This window comes from Petaurus breviceps, unplaced genomic scaffold, assembly GCF_028583685.1.
Source record: "Petaurus breviceps papuanus isolate PSGF00001 unplaced genomic scaffold, PetGlider_PUasm1.0 90822, whole genome shotgun sequence".
NCBI classification, from domain to species: Eukaryota; Metazoa; Chordata; class Mammalia; order Diprotodontia; family Petauridae; genus Petaurus; species Petaurus breviceps.
Window position 1 is genome coordinate 3,024,889 of NW_027187351.1, and position 26,122 is coordinate 3,051,010.

At 37.5% G+C, this 26,122-nt stretch overlaps 1 long non-coding RNA gene across 1 annotated transcript in view; it reads left to right on the plus strand.

The window, feature by feature from the left end:
- The first annotated feature begins 1,008 nt into the window (after positions 1-1,008).
- Positions 1,009-26,122, plus strand: part of LOC138147977 (uncharacterized) — a 33,689-nt gene continuing 8,575 nt past the window's right edge. Inside the window, exons 1-2 of the long non-coding RNA XR_011164950.1 lie at positions 1,009-1,136; positions 10,952-11,147. This is a non-coding gene — a long non-coding RNA (uncharacterized lncRNA). The remainder of the gene's footprint in view (positions 1,137-10,951; positions 11,148-26,122) is intronic.

The window sequence follows — 26,122 nt, forward strand, 5'->3', positions numbered from 1 at the left end:
GCTAGGAGCCTAGAATTCTTAGCACACATTTATTATCAGTATATTTCTGAAAGCCGATTTGAGTGGTTTGTTTAGAGCACTGCTGTTCTAAAGGTATTGCCATTTAACCCGATGAAGAGCCTTAGGTTCAAGGGGAGCAGGTAGGCAGGCGAAGCTACCTTGAGTAAGTCATGTGATATGGTAAGACTTGTATCTTCCCAGGCTAGCTAAACTGTACTGTTTGTCTACTAGTGATAAATTAATGTGCAAAGAATTTCTTTTTGATTGTGGGTTAATATTAAAACTATTCTGTGGGCTTCAAGCTGAAAGGGGTTGTGTTCATTGAACAGCATGGAAACAGAACTGTGGAAAGATAGATTTTAATGAGTGAAAAGCTGGTGTAGAAACTGAAAGACAAGTAAGATAAGAAATGCAAGTAAGCACAATATCTTTGCATAATGGTCACACCCCACTTTTTTTGCAAAAAGATTTGGCATAAAATCAGTGATGATTGCGCAATGAAATACAGTATCTCTAAGACCTAGCATAGTGCCTTATACAAAGAAGTCTGCTAACCAATGATATATATGTGTGTATGTATATACCTATATATGTGCATATTTGTAAATGTATATATGCATCTATTTAGATATAACTATATACACATATGCACAAATATATACGTTTATAGTTGTAAAGCAGCAGATGCCAATCTGCACTGTAGAAATTCTTCACTAATGAAATCACTGGTCCAGTGATTCACACACATATAATATACAGATCTATGATTAAAAAATGTGTGTGCCTTGAGTGCAAAATATTCAGACTAAGGAAAAGGTAGCAAGTCTACAATCGTTGAGATTCAGTGGAAAGAAAATATATTTGAAGTTAAGGCACCTAAGTTTTAATCTTAAATCTGACACTTATATGACCTTGAGTCCTAAGGCACTTAATCTCTCTGGGCCTCAATTTCCTCATCTATACATCGAGAGGGTTGGATTGGACTAAATGCTCTCTATTGTCCTTTCCAGCTCTCTGTATTATTCATCTTGTGGACCTATGAGAAGATTATGTCAAACTCTCACTGGTTGGATGAATGGCATTCCAAGATTCATTGTTACTTCTTATATCATGGCAACTCAGAGATGCTGAAGAGGGTAAGGTATTTTATAGGGAAAGAGTGGGATATCATTCAGGTGGATCTCTTTCTTTCTTCCCATGATGTTAAAGCCCAGATGATACTGATCAATGAGGCTATGTAGGAGATGAAGTTTCTAGCATAGAAAGTGTCAGGTAGATTCCAGAATAGAGGAGAGATGGGTGAGAGAAGGGGGTGTAGCTAGACAGACGATTAGGGAAGATTTGACCCCTGATATTACAATAGATATCCTACCACTGGGATCTCATTTGGAGGCAAAACAAATTATCCTAAAACAACAATGAAACTAAATATGAATCCACATGCCAGGAGTCTGAAATTAAGAGAAATATAATACAAAATAGACAGTGGGCTTCTAATTTTATCTGTTTACTTGGACAAGTTACTCTAACAACCTTTGTCTTTCTTCAGTTTTAAATTAATAATGCCTTATGTTTCTATAACTTTACAGCTTGCAAAATGTTTCCTAAATAGCCTTGCAAGGTAGGCAAAAACAAACGAAACTCCAGCATACCAAATCGTCCACATTTTATAGAAATGAAGTTGAAGTTCAGAGCAATCTCATGTATTCCCTGGGCTCACATTATTAATACAGTTCAGAGTTGGGACTTTAACCCAGTTTTTCTGACTGTAGGATGGGTGTGCATTCCATGACCACATATTTTCAAAGATATACTTGCTACTTGCTTAATGGCATTATTCTTTTATTTGTCTGTCTGTCTATCTATCTATCTATCTATCTATCTATCTATCTATCTATCTATCATCTATCTATCTATCATTTGTGCTTTTTTTTTGGAGGGGAATTGGGGTTAAGTGACTTGTCCAAGGTCACACTGCTAGTTTATGTGTTAAGTGTCTGAAGCCGGATTTGAACTCAGGTCCTCCTGACTCCAGGGCCGGTGCTCTATTCACTGTGCCACCTAGCCACCTGGCACCATTTTTTAATAGTGACTTGAGGCCATTACATAATGAATTAGAGGCCATGAGGTCAGAACACTGACGTTCAACAAGAAGTGTTTTGCCTAAAGTCATATTAGAGAGAAATATGACTTCAGGCAAAACATTTCTTGTAGCATCAGTTGGATAAAGAGGAAAAATGTCATTTCTATGATCCTCACCGTTTTGATCTTCACAAAAGTGTCCTAGTGGCAGAGATGGTGGGGCCGAGGGACTAGTAAAGCACAAGAAGAACAAAGTGCTTTAAATGTCAGATAATTTTGGGGTGGCTAGGTGGCTCAGTGAGTAGAGGGCTGGCCCCGGAGTCAGGAGGACCTGAGTTTGGATCTGGCCTCAGACACTTAACACACACATACAAAAAAACCTAGCCGTGTGGCCTTGTGCAAGTTACTTAACCCCAATTGCCCTCCAAAATTAAAAAAATAATAATAATTAATTAAATGTCAGATAATTTTATATTGATCTTGAAGGTAATAGGGAGCCACTAGCATTTATTGAATGGGGGGTGAGGGAAAGAGACTGGCCAAACATGTGCTTTAGATAGGTCATTTTTATAGCTAAGTGAAGGATGGACTGAGGTGGGGAGAGATTTGAGATAGGAAAACCAACCAGGAAGTTATTGTAATAGTAAAGACCCAAGAGAAAACCTTGTCATTGACTGCTGAGCCAAAACTGAGTAAGCATCTAAAAGGCATACAGAAAGGGAGGTTCTCTCCCATATCTGTCAGCTTCCCAATGAGGAAGAATTGTTGAGGTCTTCTCTGTGGGGGTGAAGGCTCTTTCTCTCAAGCATTGGCCTTGAACTCCTTGCATTGATCTTTTTATGTCTCTCCCCCTCATCTTATGCAAATGAATATTAGAGATGAAATAGACTTTATTATGACCTTTTGAACTTCAAAAAGTCAAAAGAACCAGCAAGGTTCTTTTAATATTTAGAAGTGATAGCTGCTACGGCCAAGCTGGATAAAGGTCCAGCCCTATAAAGCTATGTCCTTGACTCAGCCCAGTAGTGGATGAACCCACAAGTCAAAGTACCTTGTCTAAGTAAATATGGGACTCATGCCCCAGTTATGTCACACCCAAAAGTGAACTTGGTAGGAGAATGTTTTGTAGTCACCATTTAAGTCTGAGTCCTTACCCCAACCCCCACCTCCAGGTTATTATTTGGCTATCTATTTCACCAAATGTTACCAGGGAAAAAGAAAATTATAGTCTCCTAAAAGAGGAATTACTGAGAAAGCTGCAAATTCATTTTCAGAAGACAAATACTCCAGTTTTAATTTTTTTCCTACATTGCTGGGTAACCTTGAGCAAATGTTAACGTCTCTGTATTTCTGTTTCTTTGTCTCGAAATAATACTATCCCATTCCCCTACCTCCCACCCTTTCTCCAGCTTCCTCATGGGAAAAATCATTTATGAATAAAGGTGCTTTATAAATGAAAGCAATTATTATAATTATTATAAAGTAGCTTATAAGATCAGACATGTGATGATTTTTCCTTGAAGTCCACCGGTAACTGGCATACCCTTCTTCAAAGAAACAGACAAGTCCTTCAGAGTTCACCTACACAATTAGAAGGAATATCAACAAAGAAACCCCAAAGGGGGAAATGAAATAATCACCAGCAATGGTAATATTCTGACTTCCATGTGAGTACCATGATAAAAGCCACCTTGACCGAAATATTCAAGAATTTAAGAATACTCTTATTTTTTTTTCTCTTGTGTAAGAGAAAATACATAGAAAGAAGCCATTGTCAGGCTTAAATGTGTTACTGTTCTCATGAGGAGAAAAAAAATTTTTTTCTTACACATCTCCAGATAGCTCTGACACCTTTGAATTATGAGGTCTCTAACCTCTCTCAAAAATGAATTTCAGCTCCCAGAGATGTCAGTTATTCTTTACTATGTGGGATCCTTCCCTCTGCTTCATTATATATCATTTAAAGGAGGTGCCTTTGAAAGGCTTCTTGGTAGACCAGAATTGGAATAAATTATTTCTGAGTTTTTGGTCCAGATACATCTTGTTTTAAGTAAAACCAGTACAGAAAAGTCTGTCTTCCAAAATACAATATATTATCTTTTTGGGGAGAGGTAGCGCTATTCCTCTCACCAAAACATTAAACTCATAGCAGTATCTCTTAAAATAGCAACAGCCAAAGTGGTATTTGATTCACAGGAAATTCAGTCTCCATATTATTTTCAGAAATTCCATAAGGGAGTGAGGATGTTAGCTTCTACCATTAGGGAAACAAATTCTACTTTCTGAGTCTGTAGTAAGCTTTGTATTTCCAACCTCTCCATGTTCACATCACATGCATCTTGTGAATGGTTCCAGTCAGGGCGATTGGTGAACTTGGCCCGTCAGCTGGTGGGGTTTTCACATGGGTTGGGGTGGTGTATGGAGAAGGAAGGATGAGTAAAGGAGAAAAGAAGCTGCAGGCAGAAATTAAAAGAAAAAAAAAACTTTTAAATAGATTTTCTTCTTAAAATGAGAAAAATGAGCCTAGGAAAGACCATAAGAAATGACTTTTCATTGAAGCCAAAGATTTTTTACTCTCCTTTTTGGGGGTGGGGAACTTAATTATTTGTTTTAAGTGACCTGAGAGTTAATCTTCAAAAATGTTCCTTCCTTGTTTCCTGATCCAGGCATAGACGAGCTTTGCCTTATGACTTCTCTGCTCCCTCCCTCTTCTAGCTAAATAAAGTCCATTGCCTCATCTAACCATAATGAGGCAGAAAATATAATATTGAATAACTTAAAAAAATAATAGAAAAAACCTCCAAATATTGTGTGTTCAAACGTTTTTCCCCTCACTCATATAGAGAGGCTGGGGAAGAATTTAGTGCTAAATAAATGCTGCCTCAAACCAGGCAAGATAAAACATAAATCATTGCATTAAAAACCTCTAACAAGTCTATCTGCTTTTTGAAATGACTGGGAGATGAAAGAGAGGAGTCTCATTTAAAAAGGCCCAACGGATCAGTTCTGCATTTATATAGCTGTTATCAAAAGCAATTCATTTGGAGATCAAATAGACTGACAGATAGGACAAGCGGGGGATCACTACTGCCTTGAGGCAGCCAAAAGCCAGGATGGCTTCCCAGCACCATCACTAATATTGGGTCTAGTCAATGCTCATGTCGATTACTACTTTCAGCCCCTGCCAGATGAATGTTAATACACACTCTGCTCCCTGGCCAGTGGACTTGTAGGGAAAGGAGGAAATAGTAGTAGCATTCCCCATCTGGGCTACTTGGGAGATCTCTCTGTCCTATTATGTTGAATTGCAGGCCTTGTTAATCCTGACTATAGGCAAAGGGAATAAAAGGAAGAGAGGGGAAAAAAGGAAGGAAAAGAAAGCCTTCCTCCAGGCCCTGAGGCCCTATCCCAGCTTGGTAAACAGCCAAATCAGAAAGATAATAGCTTGCATTTGCATTGGACTTTACAATTTACAAAGCACTTTCCTTTTGGAAAACAAAAGCAAAAAATTTAGGAAACCAGATTTGGGTCCTAACTTTGACCTGTCTGTATGACCTGGGGCATGTCACTTAACTTCTCTACCTTCTAGTCTAGGCAATTCAAATATTCTAAGTTGTAGAGAAGGTATAGACCTGTCTTTGCAGTGGAAACTTCTACCTCAAAGGGTTCAACTATATTAAAAGGAATTCTACTGTATCAGCATTCACCTGTGTCTCCAAGAAGCTGTGGTATGTCCAAAGGTCACACCTGGTAAAACTATCTCAGCAGACAGGCTAAACCATGTTGAAGGTAACTGACAGGCTTCAAAGCCAATGGTGAATTAGGGGGATGTCTACCCCAAGCTTGTGAAGATTCCCCCTATCCCTCCCCACCCCCCCCCACCCCCCATGGGTGGATGAGAACAATTTGTTCAAATGGCCACAAAGGTGGCTGAAGAAGCCACTGTGAAGTGCTTAGGGTTTGGTCAGATATTGAAGATGCAAAGTTCATCACTGCATTCTGAGCCATTGCAAATAACTTTGACTTATGTTTTGCCACTGGACTTTGGTGACTCTGGAAGAGAAAGTGAAACTGACGCCTTTGTTTGACTCTGCCTCACTTAAATTCAATTCACATAGGAGTCAAGACATCACCTGTTGGTGTCCTTGGTCCTCTTCAAAAATGAAGCACAAACAACACAACACTATACAATAGATACACAAGTTGAGTTTTTATACTTTCTTACGGGGTAGATGTATCATGTTTATGTAACACTTTAAAGTTCACAAAACGCTTTGCTCAGGGACTTTGTGGTGACCCTGGATTCAAGGAACTGAATTCTAATCCTGACACTGATGTTTAAAACCTGTGGCACCTAAAACAAGTTACTAGATGTCTCTTGTCTTCAGTTTTCTCACCCATAAAATAAGGGAGTTAGACTAGATGATCTCTGAGATACCCATGATCCTAAGAGTCAATGAGAGATAAAGTAAGTCAACAAGAAAAAAACTCTTTGAGGTAGATAGGGAAATATTTTTATCCACATATCACAGAAGAGGAAATTGAGTGTTCCAGTGGTTGCAATAGTCCAAAAAAACTTGAAGCTTATGGGGCTCCTCCCTGAAACTCATAAAACTCATTTGTGACAAGCTGTGCATTGTGAAAATTGAATATGCCTCTTATTTTTCTTTGTTCCATCTTATTTTTATTGCTAGCTTTTGTTTTTACATTACTTTGATTTCTAAATATATCCTTCCTTGCCCCCCTCTACAAACTGTACCTTATAATAAAAATATGAGAATAAAAGAGAAAAAAATCATTTCAGTAAAATCATCACCTAAAATAAGAGAATAAAAACCAGAAAGAATAGTAGTGGTTATGAATGCCTTCATTTTACAGATGAAGAAATTGAAACCAGAGATGATAAGTGACTTATCCATGGTGATGTAGCTAGTAAGAGTCTTGTAAAACCAGGTCTGCATCTGGGGCCATAGCAAGTCTTTCTGACCTATGTCTTGCCACTGAACTTCCATGACTCTGGAGGAGAGAGTGAAGCTGGAAACTTTACACAGCTCTGCCACAGTTAAACCCAATTCACTTACAAATAAAAGAATCACCCTCCTGATGTCATTGATCCTCTTCAAGAACAAAGGACAAACAATTCAAACATCTACCTCATAATGTGTAATCAGCCTGACACAGGCTCTTTGAGAACAAAAAATGAACAGCCACAACAACAACACAATTAGTAAGCCAGGTCTCTCAAATTCAGTAAACATTTCACTACAACATACTCTTTCTGCACCATGTGCTAGAAAAGATTTCATAGGGCATCTGAGTCAATCCCCACATTTTCCATATCACCCATATCTGACAGTATTATGTGCTATCCCATATCCAAAACCTCCACAAAGAATGGAAAGATCTGCATTTTTCAACTATCAAAGTTAATCTTGTTTATTCCGATTGCACCATATTCAATTTCATTTTATCATTTTTTCTTTTTGCATTATCAACATCACTGAGGACATTGCTTTCTTAGTTCAGTTTATTTAACTCTACATTAGATAATAGAAGTCTTCCATTGCTTCTCAGAATTCTTTATATGCATTGTTTTCTACAGAGGACTATTATCCCTTTATATGCCACCATTTATTTAGTCATTCCTTACTCTATGGTCATCAATCTTGTTTCCAATTCTTTGTAAAAAAAATATATTCTTACAAATATTTTGTTTTCCCTTTTTCTTCCTTATCACCCATACCCTGCCCCTTTCTGAAAGCTTTCATGTCCAATGCTATGATTTTCCAGCTAATCCCTAGTTATGCTCTGCCTGTAAACAAGATGATATTGGAGAAACCAACAAAACATGCCTGAGTGAGCTGCCTCCATTACCAGCATCTAAAAATGCCTAGCATCCTGCAAGGAGGGTTGATGGAGAACTTGATAAAGAGATGTTTGTCTAGTCAGAATGGCCTTTCTAAAGGACCATCAATGATGTCTTTCTATATATACATACATCCATTCACTGTCCTCCTCTTACAGACTTGAAGATTGTAAGAGCTGTGCTGCCCACCTCTCCCCAACACACACATATTTGTTGTTATTCAGTTGTTTTCAGTAGCGTCTGACTCTGTGACCCCATTTGTGGTTTTCTTGGCAAAGATACTGGAACGGTTTGCCATTTCCTTCTCTAGCTCATTTTATAGATGAGGAAACTAAGGAAAACAGGATTAAGTGACTTGCCCAGGGTCACATAGCTAGTAAGTGTCTGAGGTCAGATTTGAACTCATGAAGATGAGTCTTCCTGACTATAGGCCCAGCACTCCATCCACTGCACCACCTAGCTGCCTGACAGACAGACAGACAGACACACACACACACACACACACACACACACATACATACTCCTTCAGCTTCTGGGCCTGCAGTGTCTGCAAACTGGTTATATACTTTGCACTAAATTGCTCTACTTTCCTTGCTTCTATTCCCAATGTTCTTGTACTTTCCATCCCCAGCCCCCATTGTTATATTTTAGGTATTTAATGTTCTTTTTGTGCAAGTTTAAAGTGGAAGTAAAGTAAATATTTGTAATGTAAAAAGAAAAACAAATTAATAAAGCTTAAAAAAAGACTTTATGTATCAATAGCTGATTCTTTTGAGAAATTTGACTTCTGAGTTCCATAGCTAATAGTCAAAAAGGGGTCTCTGGGGAAGTGACTTCTTTGAGGTCATAGAGAGAGTAAGTGCTAGACCTAAATTCAGATTGACTGAAGCCCTTCCCTAACTGTATCTCAATGACTAACAGCTACTTTTAAAGCATCCTAGTTGAGATATCTATGAAAGAATCATAGAACGGGCATAGGTCATTGTAAACATTCATTTACACAGATGGTATGTTGGCTTCTGCATAAGCAGAGGTGTCAAACTCATGGCCAGAACACAGCCCACAATAATCCCCAATATAGCCCAAACCAGATTAAAATCTAATTGGGAATTATTCAACAAAATAAATAAGATAATATTAATATGTACTTTTCTAAGTCAGTATGCAGCCTGCAGGGATCCTTATTTACAATTTAATGGTTCTTGTTTCTATTTGAGTTTGACATCACTGATCTAGAGTATACAGTGAAACATTTACTTCACTATACTAAGCCTGATTATACAAATCCTACCACATAAGGTAAAGAAGATTCAAGCAATAGTAGGCCCAGATAGCGCACAATGGTCACACAGAATCCACAAGGGTACACCTTGGTTTTGGATTATCTGTATTATTGGGTTAGGGTAAAGTTTGACTTTCAATTCCTGTATAGGATCATCTAATGAGACATTCCAGTTCTAATATAGGAACTATCGAACTCAAGATTCCAGATCCTGGAAGAGGTATCAGCAAACTATGGTCCAAGGGCCAAATCCTTGACTGTTTTTGTACTGGTTTGTGAAGTAAGAATAGCTTTTACATTAAAAACCATTCTTCCCGGTTGGCTAAACAGTAGCAGGCAATTGGATTTGACCCTCAGCTGTGGTTCATCGTCCCCTGTTTTAGAGAATGAACAACCTTATGACCATCCAGCAGAGTAGCTTTCACAAAAGATGTGAAAGGTGTGATGGCACCAGACAAGTGGTGCTTAAGGAGCTGCTTGAGGTCCTGAAAGAATGTGACTTGCCCAGGGTCACAAAGACTACAGTACACAAACACACTCAGAGAAACTATACAAGGACACTTTTCAAAAGGTGTCAAGTGCGTGAGACAGAAATTATTAGTTATTTTACAGCTAGTTTAATTTCCTTTTTCTGAAATTGGATTATTTAAGATCTCTGGTTGCTGTTCTATTAATTCAAGTATTTTGTATTTTTGTAGATTACTCTCTGTTTCTTTTAAACTCTTGTTCTTCCTGGCATATACCTCTATTATAGTAAGGTCTCATAATACCTGTTTTATTCCTTCTCTCTTATGATTTCACATTGTGAAGATAAGTGTTGTGATAGATGGGAAAAGTCAAGAGTACAATTGAAAGGAGGCTTCATGGAAAAGGTGGGCTTTGATCTAGGCCCTAGAGGATGAATAGGACATGAATTTCTTGAGAGAAGGAAAAATTTCTATCCTTCAATGTACAAAAACCAAAGTTACAACCTAACAATTTGCTTATCTGTACTACAAGGAGATTTTATAACACTTTGAGGTTTACATGCCATGTTTCTTAAAGTAACTCCATGTAATAGGTCATACAGTTATAAGCATGTTCTTTTTAAAGATAAGGAAAATTCAAGGATTTGCCCAGGGTCACAACATTTCTAAGAGTCAGAGTAGAGATTCAAATCTATGAACACCTTACTTCAATACCAGTGATCTTCCCATGGCACTGTTCATTTTCAACTCTGACACAGTTATACCGGGCAGTGAGAAGTATCCTTAAGTTCTGTTTTTGTCTTCTAGATGTTACTTTAATGCCACTCTATATTACCTCCCCATCTCTAACTCATCTCACCAAAGATAGGGTGTCTTCTTTTATGCTCCCTGTCCCTCCTTTCTTTTTTTTTTTTTGGCTTTTTGGAGGGGGGAGGGCAGGACAATTGGAGTTAACTGACTTGCCCAAGGTTACAAGGCTTGTAAGTGTTAAGTGTCTGAGGCCAGATTTGAACTCAGGTCCTCCTAACTCCAGAACTGGTGCTCTACTCACTGTGCCACCTAGCCACCCCACCTACCCCTCCTTTCAAAGAGATGGACAGGAGAGAAGACCAAGATGTCCTCATCATGTGGCTACTCTTCTCTTTTACCTATCCTTGGATAATGATGATGGCAAATTTGAGCTGATCAGGAGATAGCATTTTGCTCATGAACATGGGCCTCTATTCTTTGCCTCTTTGTTCTTTTTTATTTTAGGTCAAAAAGACTGGAGATGGTCACAAGTAAGTGAGCTTGGAAAGGTCCTACAGAGGAGTCACCAGAAGTTCCAGATCTGGAGTCAATGTACAGATCTATTAGAGGCCAGACAATGAGAAGTAAAGTCTCTGAGGACCAGTTACATCTAGCAATAGTAGAGATGCAGACTCGTCCATCCATCAGCCACATTGCATTTGTAAGTGGAGCTGGTAAGGCTAATGCTATGTAAAAAATGTATTGTCTGAGACTAGGGATTAAGGTGGCACAGGGATAGTGTGTCTCCAGATGTTGTGGGCAGAAATCTTTGTAACTTCTGCTTTTGTCCTATCTTAAAAGCAAATATATTTCAGTAAAAGCTTAAACAAAATTAAAAACAAACAAATGAAATCCCATCCTATACAATTTGATCCATTTTTCTAGCCTTTAAGATTATTTTTTTTGTCCTGACTGTCATTCAATATGTGACCTACCTTTCCTAGTTTCATGTCTTTTTCTTCTTATCTAATGAACCTGTCATCTACACCATTAAATATGTTATTGAGGTCACCAATAAAAATGCTAAAAACAGCACAGAGCTGAGGACACATTCTTGGAGCACTTCACTAGAAACATGCCTTCAAGTTGACATTGATCCATTAATCACTATTAGAGACATAGGATAGTAGTGTACAGAAGGTACTGACTTAGAGTCAGAAAGAAAAGGGTTCAAATACTACCTCTAACATTTGCTTGTTATGTGATAATGGACAAGACAATTAGTCTCCCTGTTTTTCAGTTTCCTCATCTCTAAAATGTGGAGAATAATATCTTTAGTGTTTCCTTCCCTGGGCTGTTGTGAGGATCAAAGGAATGAGATAAAATATGTAAAGTACCTTGAAAACCTGAAGGCGCTATTGTCATCACTGTTCTTAACCTCTCCTTTCTCTTTTTTTTTTTGAGGGCAGTTGGGATTAAGTGACTGGCCCAAGGTCACACAGCTAATTTTTGTGTTACCTGTCTGAGGTCATATTTGAACTCAGGTCCTTCTGGCTCCAGGGCTGGTGCTCTATTCGCTGCGCCACCTAGCTGCCCCTAACCTATCCTTTCTCTACCTAGATGTCTAGTTGGGTAGAGTCTCAGACCTGGCACCAGAAAGACCCTAATTAAAATCTAACCTTGCACACATACTATGTATAACTAATCTTGGGCAAGTCACTTAGACTCTATCTCAGTTCCCTTATTATGAGGATAAAATGAGATAATATTTGTAAAAACTCTTAGCAAATCATAGAGTGCTTTATAAATACTATCTATTATTATTCCCACATTTTTGTTGGGGTTCAGATAGAAATAGCCCAAGGTCAAGTAGCAATTATATTATTATCATTTTATCTTTTATATTCAGTGTTCTGCAGACTATTACAGCTGGATAAAAAATTTTGCTTTTTGTAATTCTTTTTTTTTTTTTTAAGCAATTGGGGTTAAGTAACTTGCTCAAGGTTACAAGGCCAGTTATTTCTGGGTGTGGTGCTGAGTATCTGAGCCCGGATTTGATCCAGGTCATCCCGACACTGGAGCCGGTGCTCTTACTTGCTGTGCTACCTGGCCTCCCCGTTTTTTATAATTCTTTAAGTGTATTGAGATGCAAACTCATATTTTGTAGAAGTATATTTAGGACAACTCAATGACAAGAGGAATGGCATGTATGTCAGCCTATTTTGTACTTTTTCCCCCTAGGTCTTTATATTTTGAAAGCTTTTGATATATGTGCAGTTTGGAGTTTAAGCATATTCAATATAGTAACTTATATTTAAAACATTGTTCTTAATTTGGGAGTGGGGGGAGAGGAGAGAAACTATATATCATGGAGAAGAATATGGCAAACCACTTCAGTATTTCTGTCAGGAAAACTCCAAATAGGGTCACGGAGAGTAAGACATGACTGCAAAATGACAACTGTTTTCACTCCTTCTGTTCCTTTAATCTTTTGACTTTAAAAATTTTTGATTAAAAGTGCCAAGAATTTCTGATAGATTTTTGTTTTGAGTCAATTCTGTATACTTTTCTTTATTGTTTTCAAATGAGTGATATGCTGTTTAAGTTTTCTAAAGTGTGTGCCATCTAGATATTTATAAAATCTTCCAGTTTCTTTCCATAAGTCTTTAGTAGTTTGTAGTTTTTTCAAGTCACAGCTACCATTGTGGTATTTGATGTTCATATTTAAAAGTATTTTTAGAAAACTCCATATTTCATCCATATAATTATCATGACTTTGGTCTTGGCAAAGACTGTTTCGTGATGATCCTGAAATATTTTTTTATACTCTATCAAATGTTGTTTGTAGGATATTATGTTCATCCATGATGATTCTTAAAGATACTAGATTTTTTCAAATTGCTGGGTTTTGGTATAGTTGGTTGGCTATGTTGCCAGAATAAAAAAAATGGCTTTTCAAAATTTCATTCTAAGTATGCCCCATCTCCTTTCCAAAATCACTCTAAATCCTAGTATTGTTCTTGTCATACATTTAATTTTTAAGTATAATATCTCAGGTCAGTTTCTTAAGGGAATATTTTCAATGGTTCTAGTTTTTTCTATCTTGATATTTCAACAATTCATCAATGACATCTCCAGTTTCAATTAATTTAATACTAGGGGTAAAATTCTTTTTTTTTTTTCATTGCCATGCACCAGTCAGCAATAGATTGTTATGTGATGGAATAGAGGGTACAATTGAAAAAAAACAGTATGAAGTCTTTGTCTATACCTGGAAAGATCTGTTTCAAATTTTTAATGATATATAGTAAGTATAAAATAAAAATACTCATTGATTCTGTTAATTTCATGCGTATTTGGGGTTCCAAGTAGGGTTAACCAAAAACTCCATACCACCTCATCTATTTTTTTTTTTTTTTACTTTTAGGAACACAATGATTCAAGTGTTCATACAAACTGATAACTCAAGTGCCCAATTAACCAATGTTTTGGGGTTCCTACTAGATCTCCACAGTTATCATAAAGCATCAGGATACAAAAAATTCCCACTGTATACCACTTTTCCTGGCATTCCTTTGCTGAAGAGGCAATGAAAATTGTTTGGAAGTTCTTCTTGTTCTTCTTTCTCCTCCTCTTCCTCCTCCTCCTCCTCCTCCTCCTCCTCTTCCTTCATCATTCTTATTCACTACCACTGCCACCACCACCATCATCATCTTTGGGTTTAATAATTCAACCCAGTTCTGAATCCATTTAACTGTACTATTGTTTAGTCCACATGTCTCCCTCCTACACACAAGTAAACCATTAGGAACGCTATAACATATTTTGTTGGAATCTCCATAAACTATATCTATGACATCTCCCTGGAGTATAGTAACCATGTCAAAAAAGAAAATGAGATTAGTATAGCATTATCTTTCTTTGATGATTCCATTCTATTAATGATCAATGCTTTTAGATGTTCACTACACAAATATTTGATAAAACATGATAGAATTTACCAGCATTTGAAGCCAAGTTCATTTGCCCATAGGATTCAGATTACTTTCTTCCCTCTGTTGAAATTAGAATATTGGACTTTCTTATGTCCTGTAACATCTCCCTCATACCAACAATCCTTAAGAGATCATTGACAGTGACTCTGTAATTATATCTATAATTATATAATTATTATATATATTATATATATATTATTATATATAAATATAATATAATAATTATATTATAGCCATGTCATTCAGAACTGTGGGATGTAGTTTGTCTGGAGCGGTAATTTGAATTCATAAAAGACACCTAGTTGTTCTCTTACTATCTTCTTACTTCTCCTGGGAATCGACTCTATATAAATCATTCTTCTTTGGCTCACTCTAGTACAAATACCATTCTCCTTAAGCTAGAAAACAAGTAAACTAATCTTTCACTAATTCTGCTTCCTTTTGTTTTCCATTGTCATCTCCTCCATCTTTTTAAAGCAACAATTCCTCTCCCCTTATTAAATTCTCCCCTCTCTTTCCTCAATATGTTAAAGTCACTCTTTCTATTGTCTTTAGTATTAATTGCTAACTTCAATTAATTATTTAATTGCCAACTCCTTCTGAACTTTTAAGATTTCTGACAATCTTCTAAGAGGACTGTATCATACATTTGTATTCAATATCAATTACTCACCCTGACTACCATCTTCTATACATGTCTTTTCAAAAATCTAAGCTGGTTGAAACATTCTTTGTGCAGTCACATCTGCGTCCTTTATACCTCCCCTATTGCCTGCTTATTGACATTTTTTTGTTGTTGTTATCATCTCCAGAGTTTAATTCTTGTAAACTCCCCATCCCTTCTTGGACTAAGTTGGTTGCTGCTGTATTGTTCTAATAAACTTCATTTTTCAACTAAAACTGCATTTTAACTCAACATAATTTTTCTTGCATTTTTACATTAATTGTTTTTTTTTTTAATTCTCTGTATAAGTCTGCCTTTACATTTGGACAGACCCAGTGAGCTGACTCAGATAAGATAGCAGTTGGTTAGATAGTCACACTCAGAATGTAGCTTAGAGATCTTTAATGCTATTTCAGAAGCAAATGTATGAGACATAAGATTGCTATTATCCTGAATAAGGACACCATGTAGATAAATGTCCTGGTGGGCAAAGCTTTCAAAAGATGTTGCCTTTTATACCATGGATATGCATCTCTGCACAGCCATCAGACACTAAGAAATCACAAGGCAGTGACTGAATAAAATGCATTTCCCCTCCTTGCCCCTGTCTCCCACCCACCAATTCCTCTTTCTCTCCTCTTCCTTGCTCGCTTCTTCAAATGTTCATTCTGAAGACATACTTTTGCTGGGATTAAAACAGGGTTTGCATTTTAAATTTTCATTTACCAAACAGAAAAATATTTTACTAGAAGGGAATGGTATTAAGGAGAAATGATTTTCCGCGTGCCCTGAGGCCTGGCAAAGACAGGATTTGATTTGCTATGTTCGGCTGGAATCTGGATTGATACACAGAGATGAGAGGGGGTGTTTAATAAAATTTACATTTCATTTTCTCACTTGACACAAGTCCCCTGTCACTCATCGGACTGATGGGAATGCTGCAAATAACTTTTGTCAGACCCGAGATGGGAAAACAGGCTGTGAAAAGAAAGCTAAGAAAAAAAAGGAAGAGAAAAGATTTGGGTTATTTTTATCTTGCATCTCTGAGATGGCAGTCCAACTGGTTGGCTCTGGGGCCTAGAGGGCATCCTGCTTCACTTTGACGTGAGCTTGATACGCTGATGTGCCAACCTTAAGAACACTTAATTTCACTTTCACTGATTGGAAAGACCATAACAACAGCAGACACATTATCATAAGCATTACTTAGCACAGAATGAGCCTTCCTTTCCCCTCTGTACCTTTTATCGCTAGAGCAGAGGTTCTTAATCTTTTCTTTATATCACAGATCCCTTTGGCAGTCTCCTGAAGTCCATGAACCCCTTCTCAGAATAATTCCTTTAATGCATAAAATAAAATATAGAGAATCAATCAATTATATTGAAATAAAATTTGAAACAGTTATCAAAATATATATTTTAAAAACTCACCAACTCCAGATGAAAAATTCCTACATTTTTTGGGAAAAAAATTGGGGATACATTCAATTCAACTCAAGTAAATTAAATTACACAGGTATTTAGTGTATACCTATATTATACCCCACATTATGCTAGGGCCTATAGTGGATGCAGAAGTATCAAGCCTACCCTCAAGAAACTTATAATCTCATTGGAGAAACATTACATTCACGTGCAAAACAGGTAATTAAAAGTGACTCCTCTAGGCAATATATGATTTAATACTAAAAATGAGTGTTACAGACAGAGAAATGCCATAGAATTCCATAGGTGAGAGATTAATGAAGCTTAGAGTTAGGGAAGATTTTTTTGAAGGGTGTGGGACCTGCTTTAAAGTATAGAAGGTAGATAGTATTCAGCTAAAGTAAAGAGGAGGAAAGGAAGAAGGAAATTTCAAGTGTAAGAGGAATTACATGCACAGAGTTGGAGTGAGAATGAATTAGACATATTCAATGGCAAATAGTCCTGATTAAAGCACAAAGTTCATGTTGGAGAGAAAAAGGGAATAAGGACCGAAGATTTAGAACTAGAACGGCCCTAACAGTTCATCAAGTCTGACACCTTCCTTGTACAGAAGAGGAAATTAAGACACTAAGAGATTAAGTGACTCGTCCAGGGTCATATAGCTGATAAGTGTCTGAGGCCAGATCCGAAACCAGAGCTTCCTGACTTTATGTCTAATGCCCTATGTACCATGTAAGGCTGCTTCAAGTTCCTGAGAGCAGCAAAAACCATGGAGAGGAAGTCAGACCTAGTATAGGACATAAGGAGTCACAGAAATTCTCTGAACATTAGAATTACATGATAAGAGCAGTGTTTAGGAAGATTTCTCTGAAAATCAATGTAAAAGCTAGACTAGGGAGAAGGCCTTGAGGCAACCAATTACATAGGGATGTTAGAATAGATCAATGGACCTAGAGTAAGGAAGACCAGAGCTCAAATCCGGCCTCAGACATTTACTAACTGGGTGACCCTGGACAAATCACTTAACCTTTTGTTTGCCTCAGTTTCCTCTTCTATAAAATGAAGATATTAACTATCCCTATCTTACAGGGTTGTTGTAAGGATCAAATGAGTACAATGCTTAGCACAGTGTCTTGTACCTGGTAAATGCTATATAAATATTAGCTATCATTATCATTATTCATTTAAATCTAAAGGAGTACTGAAAAAGGCATAGTCTGATTAATGTTTAACATGTAACTTTCAAGACCATTTTTTTCACACAGAAATTAGTATTGAGTCTATCACTTGAATCTATCACATATGTATTGATTGATCCATAATACAGGGATTTCTAAGTTAGCTGGAAATTGAATACTTATATTTATCCATCCACTCTGTCTCTGGTGCTGTTCCTTATGGTTAAGGACAGAGTCCCTGTCCTCAATTCTATTTTCCTCTTTCCACAACACTGCATACATTTAAAGTGGCTGGCTAGAGTTAACAATGAAGTCTATGATCACACATGAGAATAAAAAGGAATTTCCCCCAAGGGGATTATGTGGCCTTGGCATCATTAGAACACAGAAATAGGAAAGACTTTAAGGAACATCTAGTTCATCTTCCTAACTCTAATCAAGATTAAATTCCATTTTTAGGAAGTAGTTATCTAGTGTCCTCTTGAAAAGCTCAAACAGAATACTGGTCTATGCCATCTTGAAAACACAGTTCAATGTTTATCTCAGTAGTGAGAATGTTATTTTTTAATGTCCAGCTAACAAAGTGCATTTGTATCTTACTGATGTAGGTCAGGTAGAAAAGGACACATTCTCTAGAGGGACAAACCCCTCAGCCTACAACACTCATTTATTATTCTTTCACATCATACCTTGTATGGTAGTCTTATGGTATTTTTCATCTTTCCTACTAGACTATAAACTCTTTGAGTACAGGGACTACATTTCATTCTGAATATTTCTTATAGTTTCTAGGAACAGTGCCTTGAATGTAGAAGGTGCTCATTAAATATTTGTGAAATAAATGAATGAGTGAGTGGATTTCCTCTGGTCTGATTTTAGTTGAAATGGTCACCACCATGGTACATAACCACTTAATACTCATATTCCATATATTTTGTACTTTTTAATCACTCCTCCCCTAAATTTAATTATTGTAATTCCAGTAATTCTCACAGACTCTCGTGCTTCCTCTTGTCCTAGGGTAAAATTCATGGTGATTCCTTTCTCTGTGTCTTTCCTTGTGCTATTTCCTCTGGAATGTTTTTAAACCTCTCCTCTCTGTCTATCCAAATTCTAACTATCTATCCTTCAAGGCCCTGTCAAGTACCACCTACACCACACTGGTATAGCTATTCCAACCTTTAGAAATCTCTCCTTTCTCTGAACCTCTGGGATATTAATAAAGCATAAATTATATATATGTATGTATATATATATATATAATATAGAGTTGTTAACTGTACTTTCCAAAAGTCCACTAATAAGACAAAAAAAACTAATATTAAATGGTGATTAGATGACCAGACTAGACCATGGAATCTCTTTTAACTCATACTATAACTGAGTTTAACCATCTACCAGTACAGTTCAATTAAGTTGTCTATCACCATTTCCTCTTAAAGGATTCATAACCTGAAGCCTATGAGCTACTTAAAAAAATAGATAATTATATTTCAATATGATTATTTTCCTTTCAAGCCCTATATATTTTATTTTAAACATTTAAAAATATCATTCTGAGAAGGCCTTTGTAGGATTCACCAGACTTCCAAAGTGATCCATGACACATTTTGAAAGGGTTGAGAGCTCCCACTTTACCCCTTCCTATTTCAGGTACCTTCTGGGTTAAATAAGCTTTGCATAATGACCTAGGGATCCAACAACAATTTATAAGGGTTTCTATGTAGATAAGTTGTTTTTAACTCATGGTAGAAAATGCTATCCACATCTAGAGAAAGAATTATGAAGTCTGAATACAGATTGAAAAATACTATTTTCTCTCTTTTCTTTCTCATGGTTTTTCCCTTTTGTTCTGATTCTTCTTTCACCACATGATTAATGTGGAAACATGTCTAATATAATTGTACATGTATAGCCCGCATCAGATTGCTTGCCATCTTGGGGAGGGAGAAGGGAAGAGAGGGAGGAAGAAAATAATTTGAAACTCAAAATCTTGTAAAAGTGAATGTTGAAAACCATCTTTACATGTGATTGAAAAAAATGAAATTCTATTAAGTGGGAAAAAAGAAAAAATTGAGGAGTGTCAATAAAGAAAAAAATGAATAAATTTGGTAATTCTACTGTAAAAATAAAAGACAGAAGTGGTCTTTAGAAGATCCAGAAAGGGGATGGTTTAGGGAATACTAATACTTAAGACCATATTTTCTATATACCAGCTACTTATTACCCATGCAAAAGAAAACACAAGATTCTCAAGATACAATTGTCCCTTCCAGGGCTCCAGGAGAAGCCACTCTATACCTATGACATGTTCGTGAGATTGTTGTTCCTATGTACAGGGCTTGTACAAAGTTGTACAAAGTTGGCTCCTGGTCATTCCACAGCGCCTACCTTTTCATCTTGCTCAAGGCAGGCCATGTCTGCAGCCACCTATAACTTCACAGGGTTTGCCTTCTTCCAACTCTCCATGTACCTCCCTCTCCAACCATTCACAGCTACCTGAAAGCCTGAGACAACTCTGAGGATGAACTCTTTTGGATAACAGTAACTTACTTGAACTAATTCCTAGATGATTAACATACTTCTTCCCCATTATTTACACCCCCACAGTGATTCTGAACCCTCAGTTGACATTGTTCAAACTGTAGTCTACATCTTCATTATACACTGACCTTATTTCCATATTCTTATCCCTCTCAATCCAATCGACACCAGGACCTCCCACTCTAAACCTAGCCAAGCCTTCACTGTGATCTCTCAAGCACATGCTCTATAGGTAACAAAGTAGATTTTATCTGGAACTTTATTTTTTTCATTCTCAGTACCTCTATCTTTTTGAATTCACTGAATCCTAGATTCCTTTGGAAGACGCATCTTTCCTGATGACCCTTTTGAGGACTGCTTACATTTTCACTCATACTGTATTTCACTTGCCCTGGTAATAGAATATTCTTTACTCCATTGCCACACCCAGGCTCTCCCTCTACCCTCAATCACTCAGGAACTTCTCCTTCTTTGAGGTTCATGAAATCCCTACGTATCACCCAATTAAGATTTGGGTATCTGTTGTCTACAGACCACAAGAACATTCTCCTGCCTTCCTGGCTCACAGCTTTCTCTTCTCCTCAACTCTTGCTCTCACTTCAACATACATATTGATGGTAACTCAAATAAGCTAACCTCCCAATTCCTCATCTTAGTAATTTCCTATGACCTCCTCCATCACACCAGAACTACACACAGTGATGATCATACTCTTTTTTTTTTCTTTTTGGAGGGGGGAAGGCAGGGCAATTGGGGTTGTGACTTGTCCAAGGTCACATGGCTGGTAAGTATTACATGTCTGAGGCAGGATTTGAACTCAGGTCCTCCTGACTCCAGGGCTGGTGCTTTATTCACTGTGCCACCTAGTTGCCCCGATGACCATACTCTTAATCTTACCATCACCCATAAGTATTGAACATATCCATGTTTAATAATTTTCCATGATCTTAATCTATTTTCTTTTGACCTCTCCCTCTGCTTTGCAATTCCAAAACTTTTTCTTTATCATCACCATGACTTCCAATCTCTCCTCTCGGATCTTTCAAATTATTACCCTCGAATTGCTTACATCGTTTCTTCCCTATCTTGACCATCTGGCCAACCAGTTCAACTCTACACTGCCTTTTTTATTTCCTTTCCTCTTTGTCCGATTGGAGATCCTGCCCTTCCAAACCCAAGCCGTGGATCAGTCCTACCACATATTGTCTTTTCTCCTACTCACATGCTGCTCAACAAAACTAGAGAAAATCATGAAGCCATGCTGACTGGGTCCACCACAAGTTTATGTCAGACAAGACAATTGTCTCAGCACAGCACGCCAATCCTTTTATACCTCCCTAATAGATTTATTATCCCACTTATCACAACATCTTTTCCAAATTTTTCATTCCTCTTCAAGAGACCCATAGCTCCATGTCCCCCAAAGCTATCAAGTGAGAGTCTTGCCTCACATTTCATTATAAAAATTAAGACCATTTACCAAAACTCCCTCTCCTATCCTGCTTTCCATCTCAAACCACTCAGACGCCTTCTACCACTATCTCCTTCTTCATTCCCATTTCACATGAAGAGGTGGCCATTCTCCTTGCTAAGGATAACATGCACAGCAATGCAATTCTTCTCTCTATTGTCCAACATATTGCCTCCTCTGTTAACCCCGTGTTGTTGTTGTTCAGTCATTGAGTCACATCTAACTCTTCATGTCCCCCTGGACCATACCATACCAATACTGTCCATAGGGTTTTCTTGGCAAAGATGCTGGAATGGTTGGCCATTTCCTTCTCCAGTAGACCAAGAACAGAGGTTAAGTGACTCACCCAGGGCCACACAGCTAATAAATGTCTGAGGCCGGGTTTTAACTCAGGTCTTCCTAACTCCAGGTCTAGTGCTCTAGCCACTGAGCCACCTAGCTCTCTCCAGTCACTAATCTTTAATTTCTCCCTGTCTACTAACTGCTTCCCTATTGTCTATACACATGCCTATGTCTCTCCCATCCTCAAAAATATCCTTGCTTGATTCATCATCCTTGCTAGCTATCATCCCATCTTTCCTCCATTTTGCGGTTAAACTTCTTTAGACGGTCATCTACAATAGGTGCTTCCACTTCCCTTGCCCTTACTTACTTTTCTTTTTCATCCTCTGAAGTCTGTCCTCTAACCTCATCATACAGTCAAATATCCAATCTGTTACCAAGCCTTGTCAATTTATAACCTCTCCATAACATCTCTTGTATATAACCCCTCCTCTCCACTGACAATATCTCACTCTGGTGCAAGCTTTTATTTCCTCAAAGCTGGAATATTGCAAGAGCATGCTTGTTGGTCTCTCTGCTTCAAATTTCTTCCCAATCCAATCCATCCTCCACTCAGCTGTCAAAGTGATATTCTTAAAGTGAAACACTGACTGTATCATACTTCTACTCCCATGGCTCCCTATTGCATTAGGAATAAAATACAGTATTTTCTGTCTGCCTTATAGAGTCTTCCATAACCCCAATGCCTTCCCTTTTTTACATTCTTCTCATACCTTATTCCCTTCCATGTTGTCTGCAATCCAGTGACACTGGACTCCTTGCTGTTCTTTGAACATGATATTCCATCTCCCGACTCAGAATTTTCTCTGGTCGTTTCTCATGCCTGGGATATTTGCATGTTGTGTCTCATAAGATTGGAAGCTGTTCGGGAGTAAAGACTAGTTGTTGTTTTAATTTATTTTTGTTTTTGCCTTTCTTTGAATTCTCAATATTTGGTAGAGTACCTGGCACATAGTAGGAACTTAATTTTTGTTGGGGTTCAGGTCTTGTGGATTAGGAGCTATCCATTGTTATATATGATTTCATATGTGCTATTATTAAGACAATGAGTTGCCACAGTGGATATAACATTGGACTTGGGGTCAATAAAACTCAAGTTCAAATCCTACCTCAGATATTTATTAGGAGGATGACACTGAGCAATTGATTTAAACAATCTCAGTTTGAATTTGATTACTTCTACCATCCTTCCAACTCTAAATTTATGGTCCTCCCACCGGATGCATACTGCTTGATAATAGAGGTCATTTCTTTTCTTTTCTTTAAAAATTCCTCATAGTATGTGAGATATGAGCTCTAGACCCCTATTTCTATGCCCAGAGATAAGGGCCAACTAAACTGAATTAAGAACGGCTGAGACACTTAGCACTCTTGCCAAAATGACATTTAGAGCATAATTGAGAATCTTGCCTAGACAGGATTAGTCTGACCAGTCTCCAAGGATAAGATATGGAAAAAGAAACTCAGCCAGGTAAAAGCTGGAAATACATATACATTTGTATGTAGGTTCCATAACATGATATTCAACTTGATTTAATTCAACAGATGAAGATTCTGTAGGGTTGTATATTTTTAACCTCTTTTTCAGTTTAACCCCTAGAGTTCTTTCTTTAATAGGCTGAACTAGTCATTGAAAATAGAAAAATGTAGGGGATAAAGACTATACAGTTTTATATATTAAGACCTAGTGTTGAATAACATTTGTTGTTCTTCATTTTTGAAGAAGCCCAATGACATCATTGGATTTAAGTGAGGCAGAGTTGCACAAAGTCTTCAACCTCACTCCCTCTTCTTGAGTCATTGAAGCTTAGTTTTAGGACAAAAATCAATATCAGTTGGTGATGGCCCAAAATGTGGTGGATAATGTTGGTGTCATTAATGCCTGACTAAGCTCTAAGTGCTCCACAGCAATAACAAGGAGCTGGTGGATCTATTAGATAGAATATTGGCCTGGAAGTGAAGAAGACCTGAGTTTAAATTCTGCATCAGAGATTTATAACCTGAGTAAGTCACAAGCTCTCAGATTAATATTCCTCATCCAAAAAATGGGGATAATAGTAGGGTTGCTGAGATCAAATGAGTTAACATATATGATACTTTTCAAACCTTAAAGGACTGTGTAAGTGTGAGATGTTGTTCATATCACTGCTATTATTATCATTAAACAGACAGACCATTGAGTCTAGTGGTACATATCTGTTGGATGGCTATTGAAGATGGACAAAAAATGGACCCAAAATTGAACAAGAGAAGGAAATTGACCTGGATCACATTTGAGAACCTACAATATCTTCAATTATGTTAATCCATTTCTCACTGCAAAACCTGACATTTTTAATCCCATTGCTTTCCTGGTGGTGCTGTACAAGGTGTCCCAAAAGTCTGAGTGCAGTTTTAAGCTATTAGAGTTCCATTATTTTCTCTCTTGGGAGGACGAGTTATTGGGAGACCTTGCTGTCTTCCCATGTGTCAGTAATAAAAGGTTATGGTTATTGCTTAAACCACCCTGGTTTCCTTTAATAGCTCATTAAAGCTATTAAAGCTTAAAACTATGTTAAGGCCCTATGTAGCTTCAAATCATGGAAAATGATAATCTCTAGAGGATCAAAAGTGCTGGTGACCCAAAAGGGTAACAGGAAGATCCTGGTGGCTGCTACATATCACCAATTTCTAATGCTCAAATTTAAGTGGTATAAAAGGCATCAAGATCAAGTATGTATATGATCAGAAAAGTAAGGGGACCATCCAAGCAGTGAGAATGACAAAGAAGGGCAATCTAAATGTTGCACTGTAATCCATGAAATACCAAAGGAAATGGAGAAAAGCTTCCAGCCCATTGGGTAGATCCTTGATGAAGGATTGTAAAGCCAAGCACGAGCAGCTTTCCAGAGGACTGCTGCTGTGAATAGCTTTCAAGGTTCTGATTACACAGTACAGTGAACTCTCTATTTATTCAGTAACAAATTAAGACAAAACATTTACAGAAATTAAAATACAACATTTACAATGTTATGGCTTAACAACTTATCACTAAAGTGGCCACATAATTTTCACCAAAGTGGTCACATGGTTTTAAACAAAGTACATTCATTTAGTAACTCAATAATTCTTAAGGAGGTAAGCCCCTTAATTGACACAAAGTACAGAGGTCAAAGTCTTCCACCCCTAGGTCACATTGTCTTAATCTCTTCAATCACAAAGTCTTCTTTCTTCTTGATTGGAGATTAGTTTCCAACCATCCTTAATTAGTAAGTCCTTACTCAATCATCTAAATGTAAAGGTCAAAGTTCTCTACCCCAAGTAAATCATGATATTCTTAGTTTGCATTAAATACCCAAGGAGAGGTCTTTTCATCTTGACTCGAGCCAGGCTTTCAGCTGCTATGGCTCCTCTTCCATGGTCCCAACTCCTGCCCAAATCTATCCCACTGTCACCCAAGTTCAAAGGCAGACAAGTCCAGCTTCTTGTGCAGTTTCTCATCCAGTTCCCATTCCACACTGAAGTTCACAGTGTCTGGTTTATCTCAAGTCCTTCACAGTTTCTGTTCCTGGAAAGATAAAGCTTAACAAAACCACAATAACATTCATTCACATTCCTGGCATCCTCATCAATTCACTTTCTGCCTGTAAAATCAACTCAGACCCACCAACAAGGTATGAGAACTCAACACAAATCATCAGTATAGTCCCAGGGCCTCTGAAATCATCAAGACCCTCCTCCAGGATTTCTGTAAACATAAAACAAGTAAATCCTCTTTCAAGGCTTCTGAACCAGCAGTGAGGTTCCAGGGTTTCTGTAACAACAGCACCATCCTCTAACAGCAGACGAATCTGACAAAGTAACATCAAAACAGACAAAGTAGCAACACCACAGCCATGCTTCCTCCCAGTTTTCCTCTCTTCTCATTTCTCAGAAGTTCTCAATTCAATTTTCAGAAGTTCTTGGGAGAAGTTCAGGCACTACAAGTTCTGTTCTCCATTCTGTTCTCAATTCCTAGTGTTTCTCAGAAGTTCTCAGGATCCTGGCAGTTTTCTCTCTCTCTCTCTCTCTCTCTCTCTCTCTCTCTCCCGCTCTCTCT